Raw genomic sequence first — 27,637 nt, forward strand, 5'->3', positions numbered from 1 at the left:
GTCTGTCAGGCAGATTCCAGTCTCTGTGATAAAGCCTTACAAGGTGGCCGACTCAAAGCATTGCAGCTCCCACCCATTAACCCCTTGAGTGCCCCGGAGGAGTTTTTCTTTAAAAGTGTCTCTCCACAGAATGCAATGTGCCGACAAAAGCTGCTTTGTCATTCCAGGCCACTTTATAGCGCAGGGGCTCATGCGCTGTGTTACACTGAAATGTAGTACATAACAATAATGCGAATCGAGGCTGTGTGAGCTGATGTCTGTATGAGTGAAGGCATCTGGAGCACTGGCTTCTATCAATATGTCACAATTTCTTTGAGTGTCATGCAATGGTTTAATGCAAGGCATATTTGCTGCCATGTGTCATCCTAGACCTGCGTACTTCCACTGATAATCACTCAAAAAAAGCAGTTCTGTTGGACAGGATATGTTGCTGATAAGCCTGACACCAGACTCAACTGCTCTACTCGGAACTCAGCTGCAGTTGGAGACTCCCAGGAGGACAGCGGGAAAGGCTTTAGAGATGTCCTCATAGCATCCTCGATTTTACTGTCAGATTATATTGTTAAGGTTTGTCAATTACACTGTAAAGGTTAAGAGGAACAGGTGATGAGTGTTAATTGAGCACATATAAATAGGGGATAGCTGGGACACCAGGTAGTGTGAGAGGAGAGCTGTGAGACCGAATAAGACAATAAACTCTCTCATTAAAGAAAAGATTTGCATCTTGGTTTCTGCTTCACCAACTGAATTGGATTCTATTAACACCCAAAGAGGTTAAGCGTCCCTGTTGACTCATGGGAGTCCCTAGCTTGTGACAGACCAAATGGAGAAGGCTTATTTGGGAAGGCACCGTAGACTTTGTTGGGAAGGTGCGGAGGTGAAGCTGAGGCCCCGGAGGGAGAGCACAAACCTCCAAACAACCTGCCTAACCTGACCCTTCAAGCACCACCTTCCCTGCGTATGGCAAGTCTGCAGATCGCGCGTTGGATTTCATGCGCATCTCGGAACACATCGGACTGGAACAGAAGCAAGTCACCCTCAATCCCAAGGGACTGCCTAAGAAGGAGGAGAACTGATATAAAGACATTGCCTCCCAATTCTCTGAACTTATCCTCTTTTGCATTGGGTAAAGGAGAGATACGACGATAAACATGCTTTCATTTATGCAGCACGTCACGGCATCCCAAAGTACTTTACAGTCAATGAAGCACTTTCAAAGTGGAATCGCTGTTGCAATGCAGGAAACATGGCAGCTAATCTTCGCACAGCAGGATCCCACAAGCAGCAATGGGATGATAGAGAGATGAGCTGTTTTTTTAATGATGGTCTTTGAGGGATAAACATTGGCCAGGACACCAGGGAGAGCTCCCTGCCCCTGCTCTGCTTCCAAATGGCAGCCCTTGGATGGTCTTTCCCATCCACCCAAGAGGGCAGATGGGACCCCAGACCCAGCCTGCCCCCAAACCACTCCACCCAGTTTTACATCTTCTCCAAAAGAAAGAGACCTGCATCTTAGAAATTACAGCACACAAGGAGCATTCATCCCACCATTGGCTCTGCCCTTAATAACTCACACACTGGAGCTATATCGTCTACTCGCTTTGCCCTGCTCCTTGCTCTCTGAGGGGTATCTGCATGCTGGTTTCTATGTTGTGTGCTGCAAAGTTATACTTTTGGTTAGCTGCCCTGCCTAACCTTAGAGTCATTGTGTCATTGAAGCACAGGAGGCCATTCAGCCCATTAGGGTCCATGTCAGCCCTTTGTGGAGCAATCCAGCCAGTCCCATTCCCCTTCAAGAGGAGGAGCGGGGAGGCAGGTCCTTTGAGGTAGACAATGTCACAACTAGATTTCTGGTGCTGAAGTCAAGATTCAGAAAACAAAATGGAAGGGGTAACAATAATGCAAAGCCACCCTCCATGAGACTAATTTGATTGAGCTTACCATCTGTTTTGCACCTCACCCCATTTCCATTTCCATTGGAGCCTACCCTTCCTAGGCTGTGGCTACTGGAGACAATTGGAGCCTTCACAACTGCGACTGATAGATTGTTGTGAGGTAAGAGAGTCCAGGATTCTGAGGTGCATATCAGCTTGGATATCATAGAAATGTATAAAATTCTTAGAGGACTTGACAGAATAGATGCTAAGGGGCCATCTCCCCTTCCAAGAGAATCTAGAACACAAGAACAGACTTAGTAGCAGGAGCAGACCATTCAGCACCCCAAGCCTACCCCAGCACCTGACAAGATCATGGCTGATTTGATTGTGGTCTCAACTCTTCTCCCAAGACCCTGGACTCCTTGTCTATCAAAAGTCTATTCAATTCTGCCTTGAATAAATTCAATGACCCTGCCTCCACTGCTTCCTGGAAAAGAGAATAACAATCCTCTGAGAGAAAAAAATTCTCACCTCCATCTTAAATTAGAGACCTTTTATTTTTAAACTGTGTCCCCCTAGCTCTGGTGCCACCCCACCCACCTCACTCCCTCACCTCACAAGAGGAAACATCCTCCCAGTATCCACCCTCAAGATCTTATATGATTCAATTGGGGGAGAGGGTGTTGTAGTGGTAATTTCACTGGACTAATAATCCCGAGGCCTGTGCTTTGAGGATATAGGTTCAAATCCCACCACAGCAGCTGCTGGCAGTTAAATTCACTTAATAAAAATAAAATCTGGAATTGAACGCTAGTTTCCATAATGGTGACCATGAAACTATCATTGATTGAGGTTAGCCACAGAAAAACCATTACTGTTGGTTGATGGTGCAAGGACTAGGGGATGTGATTTTTGGGCCAGAGATACAGTGGGGGGCATGGAAAAACAGATCTGTTTCACTACACCCTTTAGGGAAGGAAATCCACCGTCCTTACCTGGTCTGGCCTACATGTGACTCCAGACCCACAGCAATGTGGTTGACTCTTAAATTGGTTAGCAAAGCCACTCAGTTGTATTCAAGGAGCATCTTAAGGGCAATTAAAAAGGACCATGAATTCCATGTATGAATAAAGGGGGAAAAAAGTTCTCCCGGGTTATGGAATATATAAATATGTGGCACACATTAGTGTAGTGGGTATGAAACTGCACTAGCAACCTAACAGTTATGAGTTTAATTCCCATCATGGTTGAAACCATTGCGACAGCTGCCAGATTGCTGTAACATCCTTCAGGGGAAGGAATTTGAATGTCTTCTAGGGAACACCTCCAGTGTCTGACACACATGTGACTCTTGACATCCTTTGAAATAAAGAAAAGCCTTGCCCACATCACATTGCTCTCTCCGAGAATCTTTAAGCAAGGCAAACACACCTTTGTTCAACTTTTGCACAGAAATCTAGGTTGACACTCCCAGTACAATTCTGAAGGAGTGCTGCACTATTGGAAGTGTAGTCTTTCAGTTGAATGTTAAACAAAACCCCTGTCCGCCCCCTCAGGTGGATGCAAAAGATCCCATAACAATTTCTTGTGTCCGTGGCCAATGATTATTCAAAACAGCCCACTTAATCAGCACACTATTGGTCATCTTAAACATTCACTCCCTCCACCAACCAATTCCCAGTTGCGTACCATCCACAAGGTGCACTGCAGAAACTCACCAAGGCTCCTTCAACCAACTGTAAATATCAGCCAGCCTGTCAAAGTAAGAACTCAGCTCCACCAACTTTAATTAACAAACACAGCATCCCCTCTCTAAGTAACTCTTGAGATCCAACCTACTTTAATTAATATCTCCAGCCTACCCTCCCCTATCAACTGAGCTTTTCTCTCAACAATTCCAGCAACATCAGAAATATATACAGTATATATTTAATCATAGAACCATATTGCCCAGAATGAGACCATTCAACCCATCACGCTGGGTCACTGAATTAGTCCAAATAACCAACCCTCCCCCTTAGCTATACAGAGTATATTACCTGATGCCTAGTGAGCTACATGATCTACATATCATTAACAATCTTGTATAAAAGGCAGACACTTCCAGTCCTTGACATTTTCTTCCCATTATCATAATAATGTGCATCACACATTTCCATTCCCATTCAATTTTGCTATGTAAACAGTCACAGGCTCCTAGCCACTAGATGGCATTGTCTTGGGAATCTTTCTCCCAGCTTTCTCACTGCTTGTATGCAATAGAGACTCATATTTAAACAGGGAATTGTAGCACTGTTTAACTGGACTAATAATCCAGAGGCCTATAGCATGGCAACTGTGGAATTTAAATTCAGTTAATTAAAAAGACCTGGAATAAAAAGCTAGCACTGGCAATGATAATCACAAAAACCCATCTAGTTCATTTTCCTCTAGGGAAGGAAATCTACTGCCTTTAGTCAGTCTGGCCTTTATGTGACTTCAGACCCACAGCACTTCCACACTCTTAACTCCCTTCTGAAATGACACAGTTATCAAGAACTTGGCTCAGCACTGCCTTCTCAGGAAGTAATTAGGGATGGGCAATAAATGCTGGCCTTGCCAGTGATGCCCGTGTCCCATGAATGAATTAAAAAATGCATTAACTAGTGAGCTGCACCATGAACAATTTAAGTATTCCCTTTTGTAAGGCACCCACCTACCCCTGATAATCAAAAGTCAATGTTTTCATAAAATCATAGTATCATATTGCACAGAAGGAGGCCAAGCATACCAGTCTGTCGGTGAGAAAGAACTATCTAATTTGTCCCACTGTTTGTCCATAACCCTGTAAGCTCCTCAGCCTCAAGTACCTGTCTGAATCCCTCTTAAAATTACTTTTGGAGCCAGCTTCAACTACCTTTTCAGGCAGAGTATTCCAGATCCTGACTACTCTCCGTGCAAAGAAAATTCTCCTCATCTCCCATCTCAATATCTTGCCAATGTTTCTAAATCTAGTACCCTTGGTTATTGGTCCACTCGCCCAAGGGACCAGCTTTTCCCTCTCCGCTCTATCAAAGCCTCTGATAAGCTTGGAAACCTTCATTAGGTCACCCCTTGACCTTCTCCGTCCCAAGGAGAGGGGACCTAACTTCCCCCACCTCTGAGTTTGTCCTAGCGATCTAATGATTCGGCCACACTAAATAAACAAGGAAGCAAAATTCGAGTAGGGTGCCAAAGAGAATTGAAATTGCTGGATAAATTGGGTCAGGAGAGGCAGAGATGTATCAGAGGCTGCACAGGAACGTATGTTATGATAATAACATGTACATGGTATGTTGTTTTGAAATATAAACATATGGGGCTGTCAGAATTGGAACAGAGGGTGGATTTTGAAAGGCAGCGCAGCGACCACTTCTGCAAGATTGTGCATGCTCCTGCTCAGAGAAATAAGTATTTCAGGCAAAAATCAGGAACAGGACACACCTAAGCCTGTTTAATTCACCCCAGCTCTGTGGAGATTAGGAATCGTTGCACAGGATAGGAGGAAATTGCCTGGAGCGGTTTGAATCCTTGGCACCCAGGGATGTCACCATACATCTACCTCGGCATGACCACTGAGGATTAGCCTATAAAACATCAGCTCTTCTGGGCAGGGGCTTTCATGTATTCAGCTGGCAAAGGTTTGTCACTGTCGGACCAGTCATTTCACTGGACTGGGAGAAAGAAAGAGCGTAAGAAAGAAGGATGGACTTGCATTTACACAGTGCCCGAACTGGCCTCAGGATGTTCCTAAGGGCTTCACAGCCAATGAAGTACTTTTGAGGTGTAGTCGCAGACGTAATGTAGGAAACACGGTGCCAAGCTTGCGCACAGCAAGATCCCACAAACTGCAAATCTGTGTCAAGGATGTTGCTGTTAAAACTCTAAACTTGGGATTTGAACGCATGACTTTTTGGCTCAGAGACATGAGCACTACCCATTGAGCCACAAGTGCAATGTAAAAGAAGCTGAAATGAAAGCTGTTACACTCCATCAGTGTCAATTGCTGATCAATGATAATTGCAAGTTCCAAACTCCCAAGGAGCTTGCATTCAGTAGCTCAGTGACCTCCCAAAGACATGATCTCCACCATCTAGAAGCACAAGGGCTGCAGGCACATGGGACACTGCCAGTTACAAGTTCTCCCCTCCAATTAATCGACACCACATCCTGACTTGCAACTATATTGCCATTCCTTCACCACTGCTGGGTCAAATCCTGGAACTCCATTCTTAACAGCAATTTGGGTGTACCTACACTAGATGGACTGCAGCAGCTCACCACCACCTTGCCAAGGGCAAATTTTTCTTTATGGGATGTGGACATCACTGGCTAGGCCAGTATTTATTGCCCATCCCCTAATTGCCCTTGTTCAGAGGGCATTTAAAAGTCAACCACATTGCCCTGGGTCTGGAGTTACGTGTAGGCCAGACCAGGTAAGGACGGCAGATTTCCTTCCCTAAAGGACATTTATTGAACCAAATGGGTTTTTACAATGATCAGGCAATGGTTTTATGGCCATCATCAGACATTTAATTGCAGATTTATTTTATTGAATTCAAATTTCACCACAGTGGAATTCAAATGCAGGTCCCCAGAGCATTACCCTGGATCTCTGGGCTACTAATCCAGTGACAAAGCCATTATGCCACCACCTCCCCCAGGGATGGGCGATAAATCCCAGCCTTGCCAGCGATGCCGGTATCCTGTGAAGTACAGCAAATGAAAGCAAAACGCCTTTCAGAGGAAGCGTAGATGGAACACCAGACTGTGAGCAAAGGGTCTGATGCTAGGTGTTCATCTGTAAAGAAAGGGGGAAGAGTACCCTATGCTCTTTTTTTTACCTTGGAAAGACATTCACCTGAGGCTTAAGCTAATAGAGCAGTGCTGGCAGATGAACAGTGGTTCATTAATAGTTAATAATAAGCTTAGTTCAGATCTGAATTGGGCCTTCTTCCACCTGCAGAGCAGGCCCAGACTTGAAGGCGATATTTATGTACTGCTTTGAGAAACTTGGAACAAGGTCAGCAGCACAGCGCAGCATTGTAATGTTTGCACCTTGATGTAAAGCAGTCCAATTCGGTGAGATGTCCCAACCCTTCAGCTTGACGGACATTCCCGTGACTATAAAAGGCCGAGCAATTAACGCATTCAAATCGACTAGCTGGCTGCACTGTCCAAAGTGTCTATGGACAGGGCCTCTCCCAGCTCCAGGCAAGGAATTCTCATGCTTGAATCTTGTCTGAGTTTGGGCATGATTGCCACCTAGTGGCTGGGTGCAGTTGGCATCTCACAGTTTGTTGCATTGACTCTCCCGTCAGGGGAGGATATTGGAGCATGGGTGGTGGGGGTGGGAGGGCGGGGATGATAAATCAAGTTACAAATTAAGTTTTGTAATGAATAAAAATAAAAACAAAATAATGTGGATGCTGAAAATCTGAAATAAAAACAGAAAGTGCTGGAAAACTTCAGCAGGACTGGCAGCACCTGTGGGGAGAGAAACAGAGTTAACGTTTCGAGTCCAGTGTGACTCTGACTCTTGGAGTCATATTGGCCTCTAAATGTTAACTCTGTGTCAACCTCCACTCCTGTGGCCTGACCTGCTGAGTTTTGCCAGCATTTTCTGTTTTTATTATTATTACTGAATTATGTAATGGGTTGGGTTTTGGCGAAAGCCAGGCAGGTGGTAGGATGATTTTCTGGTGCAGGGGACATGAATTACCAGACAACCTGTCATGGCGGAGGTTCGAACTTCACCGGTCTCGTTACCATAACACTACTGTGCTACTGCAACCCCACAGTACAAAAAGCAAGTCGCTCAGGTCAAAGCTGCTGATTGGTTTAACCAACAACTTGGAGTTCAATCAAAACTTGGCTTTGCAGGAACAATACTTTCTTGTCTGTAGCCAATGTCAACTCTCAAAGATCACAAACTGAAAGAACTGGTTTGGGCCTTGCCCGAGCAATTATGAACAATCGCTCTATAGAGAGAAGATTGAAGAGTGTAATTGGGGAAGGGATCCAGAATTAGCTCTCAGGGAAGTTTCATATCATCTTTCACCCTCTGTTATAATATTATCAAAATGTTATATTCCTGACTATTTACATTTCAAGCAAACTTCACTTAAAAACAGGTTATCTGGTCATTATAAAATTACACTTTGTGGGATCTCACTGTGCATAAGTTGGCTGCCACATTTCCCTATGTTAAAACAGCAGAGACCTGCACTTAGACAATGCCTATAACCCAGCAAAAAACAGCTCAAGGCACTTTACTGGAGAAGTTACCAGACAGAATTTGCTGCTAAGCCAAGTCAAGAGCTATCAGGACAGGTGCTGGCATGGTCAAGGAAGGCTGACTTAAAGGAGGAGAGAGAGGTTAGAGAGGTGCAGAGGCTTAGGGAGGGAATTCCAGAACTTAGGGCGCAGCTGAAGGCATGACCCCGGATAATAAAGGGTGGAGTGATTAAAATCGGGGGCAGGGGTGGGTGGGGTCTGAAGGTGGGGGAGGGAGAGGAAGGGGGGCCAAGAGGCCAGAATTGGAAGGCATAAGTGTTTGATTGGGTATTAGGCACTTTGTGCCTTCCTCAGGCCATGAAAGGTGCTTATTATGCAGCAAATTCAAGTCTTTTGTCGTGTCATTACAGCTCTGATTGGCAAAATTGTCTCTCCATCAGTGAGGTTGCTGCAGAGTCCTGCATGTCGTTGATATGATTCCAAAGCCTTGTGACGTGGTTTAAGAGCTGTATTTATGGAGCACTTGAACTTAATGCCCAGTGGATTGATAGAGTTCTAATTTGGGGATAGCAAACAAGCACATTAGCCACTCCTTCAGATAAGAAATTCCACTGAGCTCTGCTTAGGCTCCTCCCATGTTTATGCCTGCATGTTTTTTTTAACCTTTAAGGCATTGGGTCTGAAGCACTGACAACAGTTTGAAGAAAGAGAAAAACAAAAGTTTCTTCCCTTGCACGGACTCTTGTGTCCCATTGGATGGCAGGTGCAAGGCAAGGGAATTAATCCTCCCAATCAATTCCAGTCATTGTATTAGAAAGAAAAGATTCAGAGGCAGATGCAGCAAAGATGCAAATGAGATTTGTAAAGTTGATACCAGAAAGTGGAGGTACACCTACCAGGAGAGGAGGGGCCTCAATTTTTGCTCCCAGGTCAGGAGCGCAGAGTCAGGAGAATTCCAGGCTCCTCGAACCAGATTCCTGAAAAACAGCCCCGGAAGTTGCAATTTCCATTTCAGGAGGGCGGAGGTAGTGCACATGGGAAGTGTGTAATGGGAGTCGGGCCCAACAACCCCAGAAACAGTTCGGAGGTAGCATAAGGGCTGCTGGGTGCGAAGGCAGGCTAGGCAAAAGGCCGCATTGGTGATTCAGGACTTTGTAGCCAGCTGAAAGAAAAAACCCAATAAAACAAAAGAAAAGTACTAAAGCCCACACCCACACCATCCCCATGATCCATCCACACCACCCATACCACCTCATGCTCTCCGCCCACCTCCAAGTCAACCTATGTCCTTCCACCCTCCACCCACCCCCATGGGTTTTCCTACTCTCCATGCCAACCTATGCCCCTCCACCTACTCCCATGGCTCTTTGTAGCCCCTATGCCAACTTGGTACCAACACATGCCACCCATGCCCCACCCACCACCACACTTTGCCCTTACACCCTCCATGCCAACTCACCCAGTATCCACCACAGGCAGACCTTAGGACTCATTCCGAGAGGAAATAAAATAAAATTCTGAAGCATCTATTGATTAATTCACTAGTTTAAAAATGCACTTTCATTGATAAAAAAACCCATTCGCTGCATTTAAATTCTTTCAACCACTTAATCTCTTAAAACAAGAAGCATTTGTATTCACAGCCCCATTTCAAAGATCTTGTGAGCACTTGGAGCTATTCATCAAACTGTGAACTGATAGGCACCCCACTGTATATAATAATAGGTTGTGAAAACATTCATGCAGCACAAATCCTATAATGATAACCCTTATGTTTATGTCAACAGAGTGAAATAATAAGCGCTGATTTTTTAACTTGCGTACTATTTTTTGTTAAATTTAAAGACCAAGAGATTTAAATCCCTTGACAGCTTTATGTTTCCCTTGACAATTCCAATGAGCTTGACAGTTCCACTCAGTTTATCCACTTTTTACACATATTCATGTCTACCTTTAACAACTCCAAAGGTAACCTCATCCAAAGGGCAACTTACCTCTCCCAAAGGGCACATTACCTCTCCGGAAGGTGTCCCTCGACTTATCCAAAAGAGTACCCTGCCTCTCCAAAATGGCACACTACCTCTCCTAAAGGGTTTCCTACCTCTCCAAAGAACTCCGCTAACTTTAGAATTTCTCCTGAAAGGTCTAAAGTACAAAGGTCATGTTTTGGACATTCCACTAGCCAAAATTGGATCTGACTGAAGGCAGCTTCAGTTTAACATGTGCAGCTGCTTACAACCCACTCCCAATCCACCCATTCCCCCCACTCCTCCATTCTACACCCCCCCCCAAAAATGGTGGGGGCCAGGTTTAGGGGCAGGACTTTAAATTCTGGCCTCCGGCACCCTTCTTGTTTTGAAGGAGAGCCTCTCCATCTGCACAAAAATTCGGGCCTGGGTCTCTTTTTCCATTGAAAAATAAAGGCTGAGGGATGACCTAATAAAAGTCTTTAAAATTATGAAAGTTTTCAATAGAATGGATGCAGAGAGGATGTTTCCTCTTGCGGGGAAGAACATAACTGGAGGTCATCAATGTTAGTTGGCACCAAGAAATCCAAAGGGGAATTCAGAAGAAACTTCTTTACCCGGAGAGCGGTGAGAATGTGGAACTTGCTACACCAGGGAGTGGTTAAAGTGTGTAGCATGGATGCATTTAAGGGGAGGATAGATAAGCCTTTGAGGGAAAGGAGCATTGAGGATGCTAGAGTGGAAAATCAACAAGGATTGGTTAGATCGAATGATCTGTTTCTGTTTTGTATATTCTATGTAATCCTATGTAATGACCAATTGTAAGGCAGGTATCTCAAGAAGGTTATAAGCTGAATGCTATGAAACAGGAAAAGCAAGACTTTTAATTTATATAGCCTTTTTCACAACTGCAAGAATGTCCTGAAGTGAAGTACAGCTTTTACAAGCTAGAAGAGCTGAATAGCCTATTCCTCTTCTTATGACTCACACTTGAATTCCCTGTATTCCCCTTCTGCCAGAGCCTCCAGGAAACTCAACCCCATCATCTTCCTTTGCATTTTAAATTGTCCCTGAAACTGTTTACATTATTGATTATTCAAGAGGGAGCCTGCATTGCATAAGAAGTAGGAACAAAGTGTTTTACAGCCAATTCAAAGTGCCCGTCGTAATGTAGGAAAAGCGGCAGCCAATTGGTGCCCAGCAATACCCCACTAACAGCAATGTAGTAATGACCAGATAATATGTATGTTTTTAAATTGATGTTAGTTGAGGAATAAATATTGGCCCAGGACAGTGGTTTTCTTCAAAATAGTGTCACGGGACGTTGCAACCACCCGAGAGGGCAGACTTTGGAGGGTTGAGACTTCAGGCACTGCTTCCCATCCATACTGAGGTGAAGATAAGACTTCACCCACCTCTTTCCACCCACACTGAGGCACAAGAAGACATTGGAAGCTATTCACCACAATAAGCACACGCACAGCAGGGCAATGGAGGTGGCACAGCACAAGAAAACTCACCAGCCATTAGTTCAACTCCCACAGTGGACAGCTAATTAATGGCCAACACCAGGAACTTAACATGAGTGGATTGTTGTTTAAAGAAAAGCCCAAGTTGCTGAACTAAGACTGCTAGTTCCATGTCTGTAACAACGTCCAACTGCACCCTTGCCTCAGCTTGCTGTTGCTGTACCCCTCATCCATGCTTCTGACAACTCTTCCAATGCACTCCCAGCCAGCCTTTCACCTTCCACTCTCCATAAACTTGAGCACATCCAAATCTCTGCTGCCGGTGTCTTAACTCGCACCAAGTCCCATTCTCCTACCACCCCTCTGCTTACTGACCTACATTGGCAAGCAACGCTTTGATTTTAAAATTCTCATCCTCGCTTTCAAATCCCTCCATGGTCTGGCCCCTCCCCAACCCTTTAATCTCCCTCAGTCCCACAGATCTCTTAGGTATCTGTACTCCTCCAATCTGGGCCCATTGTGAATCCCCAGTTTTAACCATTTAACCATCAGCCATTGGTGATGGCACCTTCAGCTAGCTGGTCCCTAAGCTTTGGAATGCATTCCCGAAACCTCTGCTTCTCAACATCATTTTCCTCCGTTAACGTGCTCCTCAAAACCTACCTCCTTGGTCAAGCTTTGGATCGACTGTGTTTTTTCCCCTCACATGTTTCAATGTCAAATTTTTGTTCAATAGTCACTCGTGTTAAGCACTTTGAGAAATCTCACTGGAGGTGTGTGGGACTTGGTGCAAGTTAGGACTCGAGCAGCCGTGTTTTGGCTGAGTTTAAGAGGGTAATGGATTGGACGCTGGCCAGGGCAGCACTGGATTAATTAAGTCTAGAGGTAACAATGACATGAGGATAAATAATACTGGGGCGCGGAAGGCTCGCCAGTCCCCCCGCCCGACCCACTCCCTTCCCAGAAGCAAAGTTGGCATGGAGCTGACCCGCTGCAATCCAGCCCACCTCACAGCCATAAAACACTCCATCAGTCCCAGCAGCGCCAAGGACATCTTAGTGGCCGCTGCCAAGACTACAAGAGGAGGAGAAAGAAGGCCCATTAATGCTGATAAGTCTTGGGCAGGGAGGGTTTAGGCAGTTCAGGGAGGTGTAGTGGGGGGGGTGGGGGGTGGGGGGGGAGTTGAGGGGGTGGGTTTAAGGCTGCGGATGGGTAGGAAGAAAGGGGGAGGTTTCCATCTTGGTGGGGGGGTGGGGGGCTGCACCTCGATCTGCAAAGGGCAGCCCCCAGAGATAAATCCCACCACCCACCACCCTCCTCTTCCTTCTTTCCCTTTAAAGAAATTTTGCTAAAAACTGGGCTGCCCTCTCCCACCCGACTGGCCATGCTATTTATGGCATGAGCAGTGTATTACCAAGGTCAGTTGGCTTGGTGACAAGACTAATTGACCCTTGATTACCTATTTAAATATGGCAGGCTAGCAGCCAATTTCAGCACCCCCTCATATTATGGGGATGAGTTCAGGGGTGGGTGACAAGGTGATGGGGTGGGCACACACCCTATTTTATGTGCACCCCCCCCCCCACCCCTTACTGGAAATACATCCAGCAGGGGCACAAAAAATGGAGCCCATGGATGTGGGTTTCAGCAATAGATGTCTGAGACAGGGAAAGAGATGGATGTTGTTACTGCAGCAGAAACACTGTGCCAAGTTTTTTTTTAAAGTATGCTGTCACATCTTTTACAGAGTCAATTATTTATCTGTTACCTAAGTGGCAGTTTCAGGGTGGGACAGAGTGGGAGGAGTAGGAGTAGATGAGTTTCCAGTTACCAAATCTGTAGCCAGATGGATAACCTGAGGTAGGGGCACCAGTGGGATAAGGGAACTGAGAGGTCAGTCCTCAGTGACAGAAGAGGGATTGAGATGGATAGGGATAGAGACACAAGAGTAATTAGGAAAAAGCAAACCAAACACAGAGGTTCATTTCAAGCTGGGATAGAATTGAAAAGCAGAGGTTAAGTTCAACTTGGTTAGACCACACTTGGAGAGCCGTGAACAGTTCCGGCCTCCATATTATAGAAAGGATGCAGAGACATTGGAGAAGGCGGAAACAGGATTTGCAAGAATGATAAAAACAAAAAAACTGCGGATGCTGGAAATCCAAAACAAAAACAGAATTACCTGGAAAAACTCAGCAGGTCTGGCAGCATCGGCGGAGAAGAAAAGAGTTGACGTTTCGAGTCAAGAATGATACCAGAACTGTGAGGTTATAAGTATCAGGAAAGATTGAACAGGCCGGGGCCATTTTCTCTGGAAATGATGATACTGAGGGATGACCCAACAGAGGTTTTTAAGGTAATAAAATGATTTGATAGAGTGGACATAGAGAAATTGGGCAGGATTTTCAGATCCCTCCAGCTGACGGAATCTCCCGGTCGCATCGAAGTCACAGAATCACAGTATCACAGAGTTGTTACAGTGTAAAAGGAAGCCATTCAGCCCACCATGTCTACACCGGCTCTCTAAGCATTTTAATTTGGTGCCAATCTCCTGCCTTTTCTCTGTAACCCTGCACATTTTTTCTATTCAAATAATCATCCAATGCTCTCTTGAATGCCTCAACTGAACCTGCCTCCACCACACTTCCAGGCAGTGCATTCCAAACCCTAACCACTCGCTGTGTGAAAAAGTATTTTCTCACCTCGCATTTGCTTCTTTTGCAAAACACTTTAATACCGTGCCCTCTGGTTCTTGATCCGCTTACATGCGGGAATGTTTTCTTCCTATCTACTTGTCCAGAATCCTCATGATTTTGAAAACTTCTCTCTTTGTCTTCCCCTCGCCAAGGGAAACAGTCCCAACTTCTCCAATCTTTCCTCATAACTGAAGTGGCTCATCCCTGGGACCATTCTCATAAACCTCTTCTGCACTGTCTCCAACGCGTTCACATCCTTCCTATGGTGTGGCACCCAGATCTGTGCACAATACTCCAGCTGAGGTCTAACCAGTATCTCATATAATGATAGTCAACAGAGTTTCGAATGGCTCGCTGCATCCGCTGCCGGTAAACCCATTGCGTGGGGGCCATTAAATCACGGCCATTGTTTTCATTTGGGGGGAAGTCCAGACCTAGGGGCCTTAAATATAAGATAGTTGCTAATTCATCCAATAGGGAATTCAGGTGAAACTTCTTTACCCAGAAGGTGGTGAGAATGCGGAACTCATTATTGCCAGGAGCCGTTGCGGCAAATAGAGTAGATGCATTAAAGGGAAAGCCAAATGACGAGGAAAGGAATAGAATGATAGGCTGAGATGAAGTAGGGCGGGAGGAGTTTCGTGTGGAGCACAAACAATTACATGAACTTGTTGGGCAGAATGGCCTGTTACTGGCCCGTAAATGTTTTGTAATATGTTATATTAGAAAGGGCAGAGGGTAAAGGTTAGGAATCGACAAAGAAAAGGATCTTCTTTTGTTTAGCAATTCCAAGGGACTTAATTCTCTATGCAGAGCAGCACAAATGTGAAAGGAGCTATTAGACAATTGAAGTCCAGGGTGTGGAGGAACAACAAATATTGGGGCAGGAGAGGGAGAAAAAAAATCAAGACACGAACAGTGAGATATAAATAGTCCGGAGGCAGACAGCTAAAGACTGTAAAGAATGAAAACGCTGGATGGTTAACAGGGAATCACAAGATATTCATTCAGTCGAGGCTTTTGCATGACATCATGGACCACAAGAGTGAGATGAGAAAGTTTTATATTCATCTTGTGAACCCTGGCCCATCTGTAATGCACCAGAAGCTATGCGTGGCATGTATAGTACGCAGTTGGGAAGGATTCCAGTGTATCAGGTTAATAGTGGCAGATTCCACAATGGGCCTGACTAAACTCTCCATTCCACCTGGTATGCACTGATAGACTACAGAAGGGCTGTGTGCTGTCGGCTGAATAGCAGAGGGACAAGTCTACGGAAGGAAAGACTTTCATTTGTGTAGCACCTTCCACGACTACCAGCCACCCCAAAACGCTTTACAGATGGCTGGTCATCAGTTTAACATCAAAAAGCAGAACTTTCAACAGTGCATCACTTCCTCAGTGCTGCACCGGATTACCAGCCTAAACTTTGCATTTGAGTGTCTGGAGTGGGACTCAAACCAACAGATTTCTGAGCTAGAAACAGGAATGTTACCCACTGAGCCGTGTGCCACAGTAAGCTCCAAGCCAGACAAAAATGGCCATATGTGTGCAACAGCTGGCTAGGTGTGAAAGCAGCTCTTAAGTGGCTAGGGAAATAGCACTTTATTACCAGTGTTTAACTGCTTTAAGTAATAACAAAAACACAGGCAGCAATCCAGGTCCCCTCCCCCACCCCCCTGCACCACCCTCACCTCCTGGACATCTTAAATCATTGAGAAACAAACAGCAGCCCTGCCTGGGTCATGCTGAATCACAGGAGAGCTTCTCCATCAAGCTCAGTCATAGCGTGCGTCAACAGTGGAGACCTGGGGCAAATTCTCCAAACATTTGTTTTATGCGAACATCAGTCAGTCCCACCGTTCTGAAGAAGAAAGTAGCGTGGAAGCAAATTGTCCCCCTGCAGCAAGGGCGGGGCGCGCCCGCGAGGAGTTGGGGAGGAAGGGCTGGGGGGAGGGTCTCTCCCATCAGCTTGCCAAGGCTTCGGCAGAAGAGCCACAGGAATCAGGGGGAAACCCAGAGCGGGAGGTCAGGAGTCAGGGGTGTGAAATCCCGACTCAGTGACAAGCGATACCAACTCGTGTTTTGAAGGAGCTTTTAACATGGTAAAACACCCCAACGACTCCCACCTTACTCCCACTTCTAAATTGCCTCATTGGCTGCAAAGCGCTTTGATACATCCTGACGCTGTGAAAGGCGCTATGTAAATGCAAGCCTGTCATGAGGGTCTTAAGGAAATATGGCTGCCAAGCCAATGAAGCAGAGATAAGGGGGGGGGGGGGGCGGCGCCAGGTTGGGAGAAATGTTTGACCAAAGGATTGGTCAAAGAGATGGGGCCATGAGCTTTAAGAAGGGTCTTAAAGGAAGAGAGAGAGAGCTGGGTGGTTTAAGGGCGGTGGGGGGGTTGGTGTTGGATTTTGAAACATTGGAACCCGGCAGGTGAATTTCGTCTTGACAAGAATGTTTATTTCAGTTCCTACCTGCCAGGGCCCCATTGCTAATCGATGTTTGAATCATAGGTTGGAATCATAGAATAGTTACAATATCGAAGAAGGCCACTCAGCCTATTGTTTCTGTGCCACCTCCCTGCAAGAGCAACTCACCTAGTCCCATTGCCCCTGGCATTTCCCTGTAGCCCTCCAAAAAAAAATTCCTGATAATTATCCAATTTCCTTTTTAAGGCCAAGATTGAAACTGTCTCCACCACACTCTCAGGCAGTGCATTCCAGATCCTAAACACTTGTTGCGTAAAAAGCTTTTCCTCATGTCGCCATTGCTTCTCTTGCCAATCACCTTAAGTCGATGTCCTCTGGTTCTCAATTCTTGCACCAATGGGAACAGTTTCCTCTTATCTATGGCATCTAGAACCCTCATGATTATGAAAACCTCTCTCAAATCTCTTCTAAGTCTTCTCTTCTCTGAGGAAAACAACCCCAGCTTCTCCAATCTATCCACGTAACTGAAGTCCCTCATCCCTGGAACCATTTTCATGAATCTTTTCTGCACCCTCCCTAAGGCTTTCGCATCCTTCCTAAAGTGTGGTGCCAAAAACTGGACACAATACTCTAGTTGAGGCTGAACCAGTGCTTTATAAAGGTTCACCATAACATCCTTCCTTTTGTACTCTTTCCTGATTGTCACTGAAGATGACAACTTTGACAGCATTCTGACAGGGAAACTCAGCCTCAGTAGGCAAGAATATCGGATGAACGATATGAAAATTGTCAAATCTCTTTCTGTCTCTGGCCTCCGTGCACCCTTCCAATTTCAATCCTTTTGCTCCTAAATGCAAATGGATCTCACCACGTTCCACAAGCAATACATTTCCTGCAGTGTTGCCTTGCACTTGTGAATGTTGCATTCTATTGCATGTGGCAGTAAGGGAGGCACTAAAGTTCCCTTTACTGCACTTGGCAGCAGGTATGTAGATACACAGGAGCAGAGACCAAACCCCATCCCACCACCCACCCTCAGCCCCTGCAACCTTCAGCACCTCACGAGTGTGACCTAATGGCAGATTCATGTGATATGTGCTACTAAATCTTTCCACACTGTCTGCGGAGGAATCTAACACAAAATGGGTGACAAGATCAACAGAGATTGCTGAAGTCAGTGGGAGCCATTGGAATTCCTTACATTGGGAGTGTAAAGGAAGAGATTGAGTCCATTGGAATTCCTTACATTGGGAGTGTATGGGACAAGTGTGTTACAGTAGTGGATTTGGGGATGGTTGGTGAAAGGCCAGATGGATATTTTCCAGTTTGTTAGGGAAAAAAATATTTTACTGAATTGTCAGTGTGAACGCCGCATCCAGTTTCTTTACCTTTATACACAGGGCAGAAAATCACCCCCCCCCCACCCTCGTTCCCCTCTCTGCCCCCGTCCACTCCCCTCTCTTCCCCCTCCCCTCCCTCTCTTCCTCCCTCCCTCACTTCCCCCCTCCCTCTCTTAGCCCCACCTCTTCCTCTCTTTCCCCATCCCCCTCATTCCCCCTCCCTCCCCCTCATTCCCCCTCACCCCCACTCTTTCCCCCTCCACCTTCCCCCTCTCCCCCTTTTCCCTCACAATTTCCCCCTCCTCCTTCCCCTCTCTTTCACCTCCCCCTCCCCCTCCCGCCCTCTTTCCCCCTCCCCCTCGCTTTCCCCCCTACTCTTTCACCATCCCCCTCCCCCCTTTCCCCCCTACACGCCCTTTATCCCTACCCCTTCCGTTTCCCCTCCCCCTCCTCTTTCCCCCTCCCCCCTCTCTTTCCCCCTCTACATGCAATCCCCCTTACCCCCTTCCCTCCCTTTTTTCCCCTCCCCCTCTCTTCACCCCCTCCCTTTCCCTTCCTTCCCCCTCCCCCTCATTCCCCCTCCCCCCTCTTTCCCCCTCCCTCCCTCTATCCACTTCCCCCTCCCTCCCTCAATCACCTTCCCCCTCTTTCCCCCTCCCCCTTCCCTACCTGTATCCCCCTCCCACTTCCCTCCCTCCATCCCCCGCCCTATCCTCCCTCCTTCACTCTATCCCCCTCCCCTCTCTTTCCCCCTCCCCTTCCGTCCCTCTACACCCCTCCCCTCCCTTTTCCCTCCTCCCCTTCCCCTATCCTCCTCCTCCCCCTCCCTCTTTCCTCCTCCCCCTCCCTCTTTCCTCTTCCCCCTCCCTCTTTCCTCCACCACCCTCCCCCTCCCCACTCCCTCCCCTTCCCCCTACCCCTCACTCCTCTTCCCCACTCCCTCCTCTTCCCACTCCCCCCTCCTCTTCCCCACGCCCTCCTCTTCCCTCTCCCCCTCCCTCCTCTTCCCCACTCCCCATCCCTCCTCTTCCCCCTTCCCCCTCCCCCTCCCTCCTTCCCCTCCCCTCCTTCCTTCCCCATCCCCATTCCCTCTCCCCCTTCCCTCTCGCCCCTTCCTTCCTCTTTATCCCTCTCCTTTCCCCCTCCCTCTTTCCCCCACCCCCCTCTTCCCCCTCCACTCCCTCTATCCCCATCCCCCTTCCCTCCCTCTATCCCCCTCCCCCTCTCCCTCCCTCAATCCCCTTCCCCCCTCTTTCCCCCTCCCATCCCTCTAACCCCCTCCCTCCCTCCCTCCCTTTATCCCCTACCCCTCTTCCACAGTCCCCTCTCTTTCCCCCTCCCCTTTCCCTCCCTCTATCTCCCTCCCGTCTCTCTATCCACCTCCCCCCCTCTATTCCCCTCCCCCAATTCTCCCCTCCACTCCCTCTTCTCTCCTCCCCTTCCCCTTCCCTCCTCCTCCACCTCCCTCTTTCCTCCTCCCCCTCCCTCTTTCCTCCACCACCCTCCCCTTCCCTCCTCTTCCTCCCACCCTGTCCTTCCTCATTCCCCTTCCCTCCTTCTTCCTTCCCCTCCCTCCTTCCCCCTCCCCTTCTCCCTCTCCCCTCCACCATCCCTCTCCCCCCTCCCTCCCACTTTAGCCCTCCCTTTCCCCCTCACCCCTCCCTCTCTCCTTCCCCCTCCCTCCTTCCCCCTCCATCCCTCTTTCCCCCACCCCTCCCTCCATCTTTCCCCTTCCCCTCTTTCACCCACCCCCCTCTTTCCTACTCCCCCTCTCTTCTCCCCTCCCCTCCCTCTTTCCCCTTCCCTGTCTCTTCACCCCCTCCCTTTCCTTCTTCCCTCTCCCCTCTCCTCCTCATTCCCCCTCCCCTTCCCCTCCCTCTTTCCCCTTCCACTCCCTCTATTCTCCTCTCCTTTCCCTCACTCTATCCCCATCCCCCTCACCCCCTCCCTCCCACTATCCCCTTCCCCCTCCCTCCCTCTTTCCCCCTCCCCCTTCCTCCCTATTTCCCCCTCCCTCCCCCTCCATCCCCTTCCCCCATCTCCCTTCCCTCCCTCTATCTCCCTCCCCCTTCCCTCCCTCCCTCTATCCCCTTCCCCCCCCTTTCCCCCTCCCACTTCCCTCACTCTATCCTCCTCCCCTCCCTTTATCTCACTCCCCTCCCTCTATCCCCCCCCACTTCCCTCCTCCCTCTCTTCCCCCTCTCCCTCCCCTCCCTCTATCCTCCTCCCCTCCCCTTTCTCTTTCCTCATCCTCACCTCCCTCTTTTCCCCTTCCTCCCTCTTTCCCCCTCTCCCCCTCCCTCTGTCCCACACCCCCTCCCTCCTTTCCCTGCTTCCTCCTTCCCCCTCCCTCCTCCCTCCCTCTTTCCCCCTCACTCCCTCTTTCCCCCGACCCTCTCTCCCTCTTTCCCCTGCCCCTCCCTCCCTCCCTCTTTCCAACTCCCCCTACCCACCTCTTTCCCCCTCCCTCTCTCTTTACCCCCCTTTCCCCCTCCCTCCCTCTTTCTCCCTCTCCTCCCTCCCTCTTTCCCCCAACCCCCTCCCTCCCCATCTTTCTCCCTCACTCCCTCTTCCCCCTCCCTCTTTTCCCCTACCCCTCTGTCCCTCTCCCACTTTCTTTTCCCTTTCCCCCTCCCACCCTCTGTCCTGCTCCCTCTTTCCCACTCCCTCCTCCCTCCCTCTTTCCCCCATCCCTCCTTCCCCATCCCCTCCCCCTCCCCTCTTACCCCATTCCCTCCCTCCCTCTTTCCCCCTCCCCCATCCCCTCCTTCCCTCCCTCTTTCCCCCTCCCCCATCCCTCTTTCCCCCTCCCCCTCTCTTCACCCTTTCCCTTCCCCCTTCCCCCTCTTCCTCCCCCTCCTTCTTTCCCCCTCCCCCTCTCTTCACCCTTTCCCTTCCCCCTTCCCCCTCTTCCTCCCCCTCCTCCTTTCCCCCTCCACTCCCTCTATTCCCCTCCCCTCCCTCCCTCTTTACCCTCCCGTCCCTCCATTTTCTCCCTCCCCCTCCCTATTCCCCCCTCCCTCCCCTTTCCCCCTCCCTCTGTCCACTTCCCTCTCCCTCCCTCCCTCTATCCCCTTCCCCCCTCTTTACTCCTCCCCTTCCCTCCCTCTATCTCGCTCCCCTTCCCTCCCTCTATCTCCTTCCCCCCTCTTTCCCTCTCGCTCTTCCCTCCCTCTATCCTCCTCCCTCCCTCTATCCCACTCCCCTCTCTCTGCCCCCGCTTCCCTCTTCCCCCCAATTTACCCCTCCCCTTTCCTCCTCCTCCCCATCCCTCTGTCCTCAACCACCCTCCCCCTTCCCCCTCTGTCCTCTTCCCCCCATCCCCTCCCCTCCTCTTCCTCCCACCCTCACCCTCCTCTTCCCCCCATGCTCTCCCTCCTCTTTCCCACTCCCCATCTCTCCTCCCTTCCCCCTCCCCTTCCCTCCTTCCCCCTCCCTCTCTCTTTCCCACTCCCCATCTCTCCTCCCTTCCCCCTCCCCTTCCCTCCTTCCCCCTCCCTCTCTCTTTCCCCCTCCCCCTCCCTCTTTCCCCCCTCCCACTCCCTCTTTTTCCCTCCCCTCCCCCTCTCTCCCACATTCCCCCTCCCTCCCACATTCCCCCTCCCTCCCTCTTTCCCCCTCCCTCCCTCTTTCCCCCTCCCTCCCTCTTTCCCCCTCCCTCCCTCTTTCTCCATCCCCTTCCCCATCTCCCTTCCCCTCCCTCGCTCTTTCTCCATCCCCTTCCCCCATCTCCCTTCCCTCCCCTCCCTCTATCTCCCTCCCCCACCTCCCTTCCCTCCCCTCCCTCTATCTCCCTCCCACTTCCCTCCCTCCCTCTATGCCCTTCCCCCCTTTTCCCCTCCCACTTCCCTCCCTCTATCCTCCTCCCCTCCCTTTATCTCACTCACCTCCCTCGAACCCCCTCCTCCCTCTTCCCTCCTCCCCCTCTTTCCACCTTTCCCTCCATCTTCTTCCCCTCCCCTTTCTCTTTCTTCCTCCTCCTCCATCTTTCCCCCCAGCCCTCCCTCTTTCCCGCTACCCCTTATGCCCTCCTCTCTTTCCCCCTCCCCTCCTCTCTTTCCCCCTCCCCTCCTTCCCCCTCCCATTCCCTCTATCCGCCTCCCCTCCTCTCTCCTCTTTCCATCTCTCCTCCCCTCTTTCCCCCTCCCTTCCCCCTTCCCCCCTCCCCTTTCCATCTCTCCTCCCCTCTTTCCCCCTCCCTCCCCCATCCCCCTCCCCCCAATTCCCCCCTCTGCCTCTCTCCCCGTTCCTCCCCCCATTCCCCACTCCCTCCCTCTTCTCCCTCCCTTCCCCACTTTCCCCCTTCCCTCCCCGCCTCCCTCCCCCTCCCCCATCCTGCCTCCCTCCCCCGATCTCCCCCTCCCACCTCCCCCCCACCACCCCCGCCTCCCCTTCCCTCCCCATTCCCCCCTCCCCCTCCTCCCCCCCACGTCCCCCCTCCCCCTCCTTCTTCTCCCCCTCTTTCCCCCTCTCCCTCCCCCCTCCTCCTCCCTCTCTCCCCCTCCCCCCTCCCCCTCCCCCCTCTCTCCCCCTCCCCCTCCCCCTCCCCCCTCCTCCTCCCCCTCCCCCCTCTCTCCCCCTCCCCCTCCCCCTCCCCCCTCCTCCTCCCCCTCCCCCCTCCTCCTCCCTCTCTCCCCCCTCCCCCCTCCTCCCTCCTCCTCCCCCTCCCCCCTCCTCCTCCCTCTCTCCCCCTCCCCCCTCCTCCCTCCTCCTCCCTCTCTCCTTCCCCTCCCCCTCCTCCTCCCTCTCTCCCCCTCCCCCTCCCCCTCCTCCTCCCTCTCTCCTTCCCTTCCCCCTCCCTCTTCCCCCTCCTCCCCCTGCCTCTTTCCCCCTCCTCCCCCCTCTCCCCCTCTCCCTCTTCTCCCCCTCTTTCCCCTCTCCTCCCTAGCTCCCTCTTTCCCCCCCTCTCCTCCCTTCCCCCCTCCCCCCCTCCCCTCCTCCCCTTCCCCCCTGCCTCTTTCCCCTCCCTCTTCCCCCCCTCCTCCCCCTCCCTCTTCCCCCCTCCTTCCCCCCTCCCTCTTCCCCCCCTCCTCCCCCCTTCCTCCCCCTCCTCCCCCTTCCCCCCCTCCTCCCCTCCCTCTTCCCCCCCTCCTCCCCTCCCTCCTCCCCTCCCTCCTCCCCCTTCCCCCCTCCTCCCCTCCCTCTTCCCTCCTCCTCCCCCCCTCCCTCTTCCCCCTCCTCCTCCCCCCCTCCCTCTTCCCCCTCCTCCTCCCCCCCTCCCTCTTCCCCCTCCTCCCCCCTCTTTCCCCCTCCTCCTTCCCTCTCCATCTTCCCCCTCCCCATTTACCCCTCCCCCTCCTGGGCGGAGAGTATAACCCGGCGGGGGAGCACCTATGGGTCCGCTCGCTGCTGCTCTCCCCACCCTCCCCGAACCAAGCCAGCGTGTATTATGTTAATCAGCGAGCAGCTCAGAGCCGGGGGAGCAGGGGATCAGGGGATGGGAGAGTTCTCCTGACTCCCAGAGCAGGTCGCTCCTGGATCACATTCAAGTCCTTTGTCGTCCCCACACCATCTGCAGCGAAGTGTAACGGGGAGTCCGAAGGACAGGATTAGAACCGAAGCAGAGAGCGAACAGCAGCCCCCTTCTCACCCCTCAGCCCGAGCGATCTGGGATTAATCCGTACACAGGTTCTCAGGAGGGAGTTCCTGCTGCTCTTTGGATTCGCCGCCAGGTAACGAATTCGCTTAAAGTTTTATTATTTTTCTTTCTCTCTCTCTTTCTCTGCTTTCCTTCCCCGTGAGAAACTTTTCAAATCCACCCCCACCAACCCCGCCTCTGGGATTTAACAGAAACGGGAAAGCAAGATCCCAGACAGGGATTTCCACTGAAGCCGCCTGACTTCGCCTCAAGAACTCGCTGAAGGAGGGCGATTTAGCAGACGGTTGAACACCGTAGCTCCGAGGCTTTATCCGCCTGGCTGGGGCGATGAGAGAAGCTGCGCATTTATTCACTGGATGGACAGAAAAACCTCAAGCGTTCAACACGCTCCCTGGGGAGAAAAGTTGAATGTGACTGCACCTCCCTCCTCTTTTTAACTTCCAACTTGAAATGTGCTTTTAGATATTTTGTGAATAAAGTGTACTTTTGGCGAGGGGGGGAAGAAGGTGAAAAAAGAAACTGGACGGGCGAAAAGTGGGCTTTTTTTTTCTCTCCACCTGCTGAGCTTTTAAGGCAGTGAGTGTGTTTGCACAAGGCATGATTCTGTCAGAAGTCGGTGGGTTCAAGACCCACTCTAGTGGCTGCACTGTTGGGCAGGTGGTGGAGGAGGAGGGCACCTGTCTTTCAGATGAGACCCCCCCCCCCCCCCCCCAGCTGCCCTGGTGGGCGGGCGGGCATCAAAGATCCTTACGGTCGCTACTTCAAAGGAAAAGGAGGTGGGAGGGGTGAGGGAGACCGATTATTGTTAAAGCAGGCTCCCTACTACTACTTCGCTGTTTGTGGGAGCTTGCTATGCGTCAACCGGTTGCTCCTTTTCCCCGCATCACTTTTTTGCTTTAGCGGTGTAGGCATCGCAAACTTATATCTGTGTCCGCCAATGTTTATGTGGGCGGCGCTGGCTAAACTAGACATGATCCTGCTGAGATGGTAGTCCTGACAGTGAAAACTTTGAAATGGGAATAATCTGGATGTGGGTCTTGAAGGTTTCAAGCGATTACAACAGTTTCTGTACTTGCAAAATACTTCATTGGCTGTAAAAGCACTTTGCATGTTGCCCTGAGGGTCCCAAAAAGCACTAGAATGTAAAGGTCTGCAAACACCAATTATAAATTCAGCCTCTCCTTTCACTCATTGGATAAATATACAGTCTGGGTTTGCAGACTGATCCCCAATCCAAATTACTTGGTCTCTGCTGGGGGCAGATGGAGTTGGTGGGGGAGTTTGTGGTGGGGGGGAGGGCGGTGTGTGGGGTGTTGTAATATCCATCTTTGGTTGCTTTTGACAATGGCTGAAGTTAGTCAAACCTTACATTCCCTCAGCACCGCTTGTGTGAATATTATGAGGATTTAATAGACGCTGGTTTAGAAATTCACCTTAGGGTGATGGGGTAAAACAGGCCACTTCCTATTGCCTCCACCATTATCCACCTGACCTGATCTTCAGGCCGGTTGGCATCAGCAGCACTGAACGTTGGGCTGGGTCCAGTGCTGCCTGATGTGATACCTTCCATTTAACATCACCGCCAGAGATGGATTTCCATCCCGTTACACCGTAGAATGTTCTGGATGTCTCGCACGGGAGGAAAAACTGGACAGGTCGTCTCCTCTTTAACAAAATCAATTCTGCGTGTGGAAAATCGAGAGAACGCTGCAGAAAGTTGTGCGCCCCCAGGAAACTAGACCGAAGACAAAGCATTTGGCCGACCTGAAAGAGAGACTTTTGTTTCTGTGTTGCCCCTCACTACCTCGCGGCGCCCCAAAGCACTTCACAGCCAATCGAGTACCTTTTTTTGCAGTGTAGTCACTGCTGCAATGTGGAAACATGGCAGCCAATTTCTGCACAGCAAGATTCCACAAACTGCAATGTGATATTGACCAGATCATCAGTTTCTGTGATGTCGATTTGAGGGATAAATAATTGGCCCAGTGAGCAGAACTCACCTGCTCTTCTTTGAATCTTCATGGAATTCTCCCTGAGGGGGAAGATGGAGCCTCAGTTTATTGTCCCTTCTGTAGAAAGGCACCTCCTACGGTGTGGCGCTCCCCCAGCACTGAACCCCCCCTCGGACGTTGTGGCACTCCCCCAGCACCGAACCCCCCCTCGGACGGTGCGGCACTCCTCCAGCACTGAACCCCCCCTCGGACGTTGTGGCACTCCCCCAGCACCGAACCTCCCTCGGACGGTGCGGCACTCCCCCGGCACCGCACCTTGCCCCCCCCTCGGACGGTGCGGCACTCCTCCAGCACTGAACCCCCACCGCTCCCCCCCCACCCCCGCCTCCCGGACGGTGCGGCACTCCCCCAGCACCGCACCTTGCCCCCCCCTCGGACGGTGCGGCACTCCCCCAGCACCGCACCTTGCCCCCCCCTCGGACGGTGCGGCACTCCCCCAGCACCGCACCTTGCCCCCCCCTTGGACGGTGTGGCACTCCACCAGCACCGCGCCCTGCCCCCCCCCTCGGACAGTGCGGCACTCCCCTAGCACTGCACCGTGCCCCCTCGGACAGTGCGGCACTCCCCAGCGCCGTGACCCCTCTCGGATGGTGCGGCACTCCCCCAGTGCCACGTTCTCCCTCCCCTGACAGTGCGGCACTCCCCCAGCGCCGCCCCCCACCCTCTTTGGTGGGTATGGCACTCATTCAGTGGTCTTTTGTGCTCAAGTCTCTGGAGCAGGACTTGAACCCACAACTTTGACTTGGAGGCGAGGGTGACACTGCTGGTGGTAGCTAGCGAAGATCCAAAGCATATTCCATGAGGCTGCAGAGATGGCCGAGGAGGAGTGAGATTCATGAGAACACAGCGAGATTTAGCACCTCTGCAAGAACAAGGGATCAAAGGCACAACTTGGCAAGGCTGAGCACCCCTGGAGACTCAGCCTCGGAGCAAGAAAGCAAACAAACCTGTCCGCCTCAGGTTGAAATCATTTTGAGTGAAGTTTAAGAAGCCCACAGGAAACTTGCTGATGGGAGCAGAGCCTCTGCTCGTTGTCAATTTTGACAATGAACCTGCGGAGTGCCTTGCGGCGTTTTGCTCTATTACAGCTACTACTTTAGGATTTTCTCTCCCGCCGGCATTTGTTTGAGCATATCGGGCGTGTTGCCAGCAAATCACCGTCTGTTGGCGTCGGCAGCTGGAAGAACAGCAGTGAGGCCTAGGTTCGCAGGCTTCTCTCCCAGGCCACTGGGCCCCAGGAAATGTGGGCCCAACAACACCTGCGTTGTGGAAAATATTTGTGGGTCTCTCAGACCGGTGGAAATCAGAAGGACAGGTGCAGTTTCTACAAGCTAGGGCAATGGTGGGGGGTATGCTTGGAGCAAGCAAGGCATGGTGAAGGGAGGCCAACGGCAGTGGCACTCTAGTGTGGTACTGGGGGAGTGCTGCACTGTCCGAGGTATCATCTCTCGGAAGAGATGTTAGACCAATGGCTGCTCAGTTGCAATGAAAATCCAGCTGCCCTGCGGCTGCTGATTTGAAGAAGAGAAGGGGTGGAGTTCTTCCCTGTGCCCTGGCCAATGTTTGTCACTCTAAAAAGATAACTAAAAGCAAATTGACTGCCACAATACAACAATAGCTGCGTTTCAGAAGGTGCTGCATTGGCTGTAAAGTGCCTGGGGGTTATCCTCGGGTCATAAAAAACGCTATTAAAATGCAAGTCTTTCCTTCGTTCTCACCAGAAACACCATAGGGAAGTACCACGATTCTGCATGAATCAGCCTTTTTGATTTTGTCCGCTCGTTCTCCCAGAGTTTTCCAGGAGAATGAAGGACCTCAGTTCTCCAGTTCCCAGTGAAAAAGCTGGCACTGTGGACCTTTTTTGTATTTTTTTTTGGCTTCCTTTTCCCAAATCCTTGTTTTTCATAGATTTCTTAGTCGTGTCAGGACTGTTCTGAGCATGCCAGATCAGAAAACAAGCCCAATCAACTCAGCTGCTTAGCAACTC

The 27,637-nt window shown here is 50.5% G+C and overlaps 1 protein-coding gene across 3 annotated transcripts in view; it reads left to right on the forward strand.

Moving 5' to 3' along the window:
* LOC121291477 (discoidin domain-containing receptor 2-like) overlaps nt 1–27,637 on the forward strand; it is a 169,023-nt gene that overhangs the window by 26,732 nt on the left and 114,654 nt on the right. For 2 of the 3 annotated variants that reach the window (XM_041212708.1, XM_041212713.1), the window contains exon 1: nt 23,414–23,711. The exons of the other annotated variant lie outside the window; for it this stretch is intronic. The gene's annotated coding sequence lies outside the window, so the exon portion shown is untranslated. Of the gene's footprint in view, nt 1–23,413; nt 23,712–27,637 lie in introns of those variants that run through there. 3 annotated transcript variants of the gene reach the window in all.

This window comes from Carcharodon carcharias, chromosome 19, assembly GCF_017639515.1.
Source record: "Carcharodon carcharias isolate sCarCar2 chromosome 19, sCarCar2.pri, whole genome shotgun sequence".
In the NCBI taxonomy this organism is placed as follows: Eukaryota; Metazoa; Chordata; class Chondrichthyes; order Lamniformes; family Lamnidae; genus Carcharodon; species Carcharodon carcharias.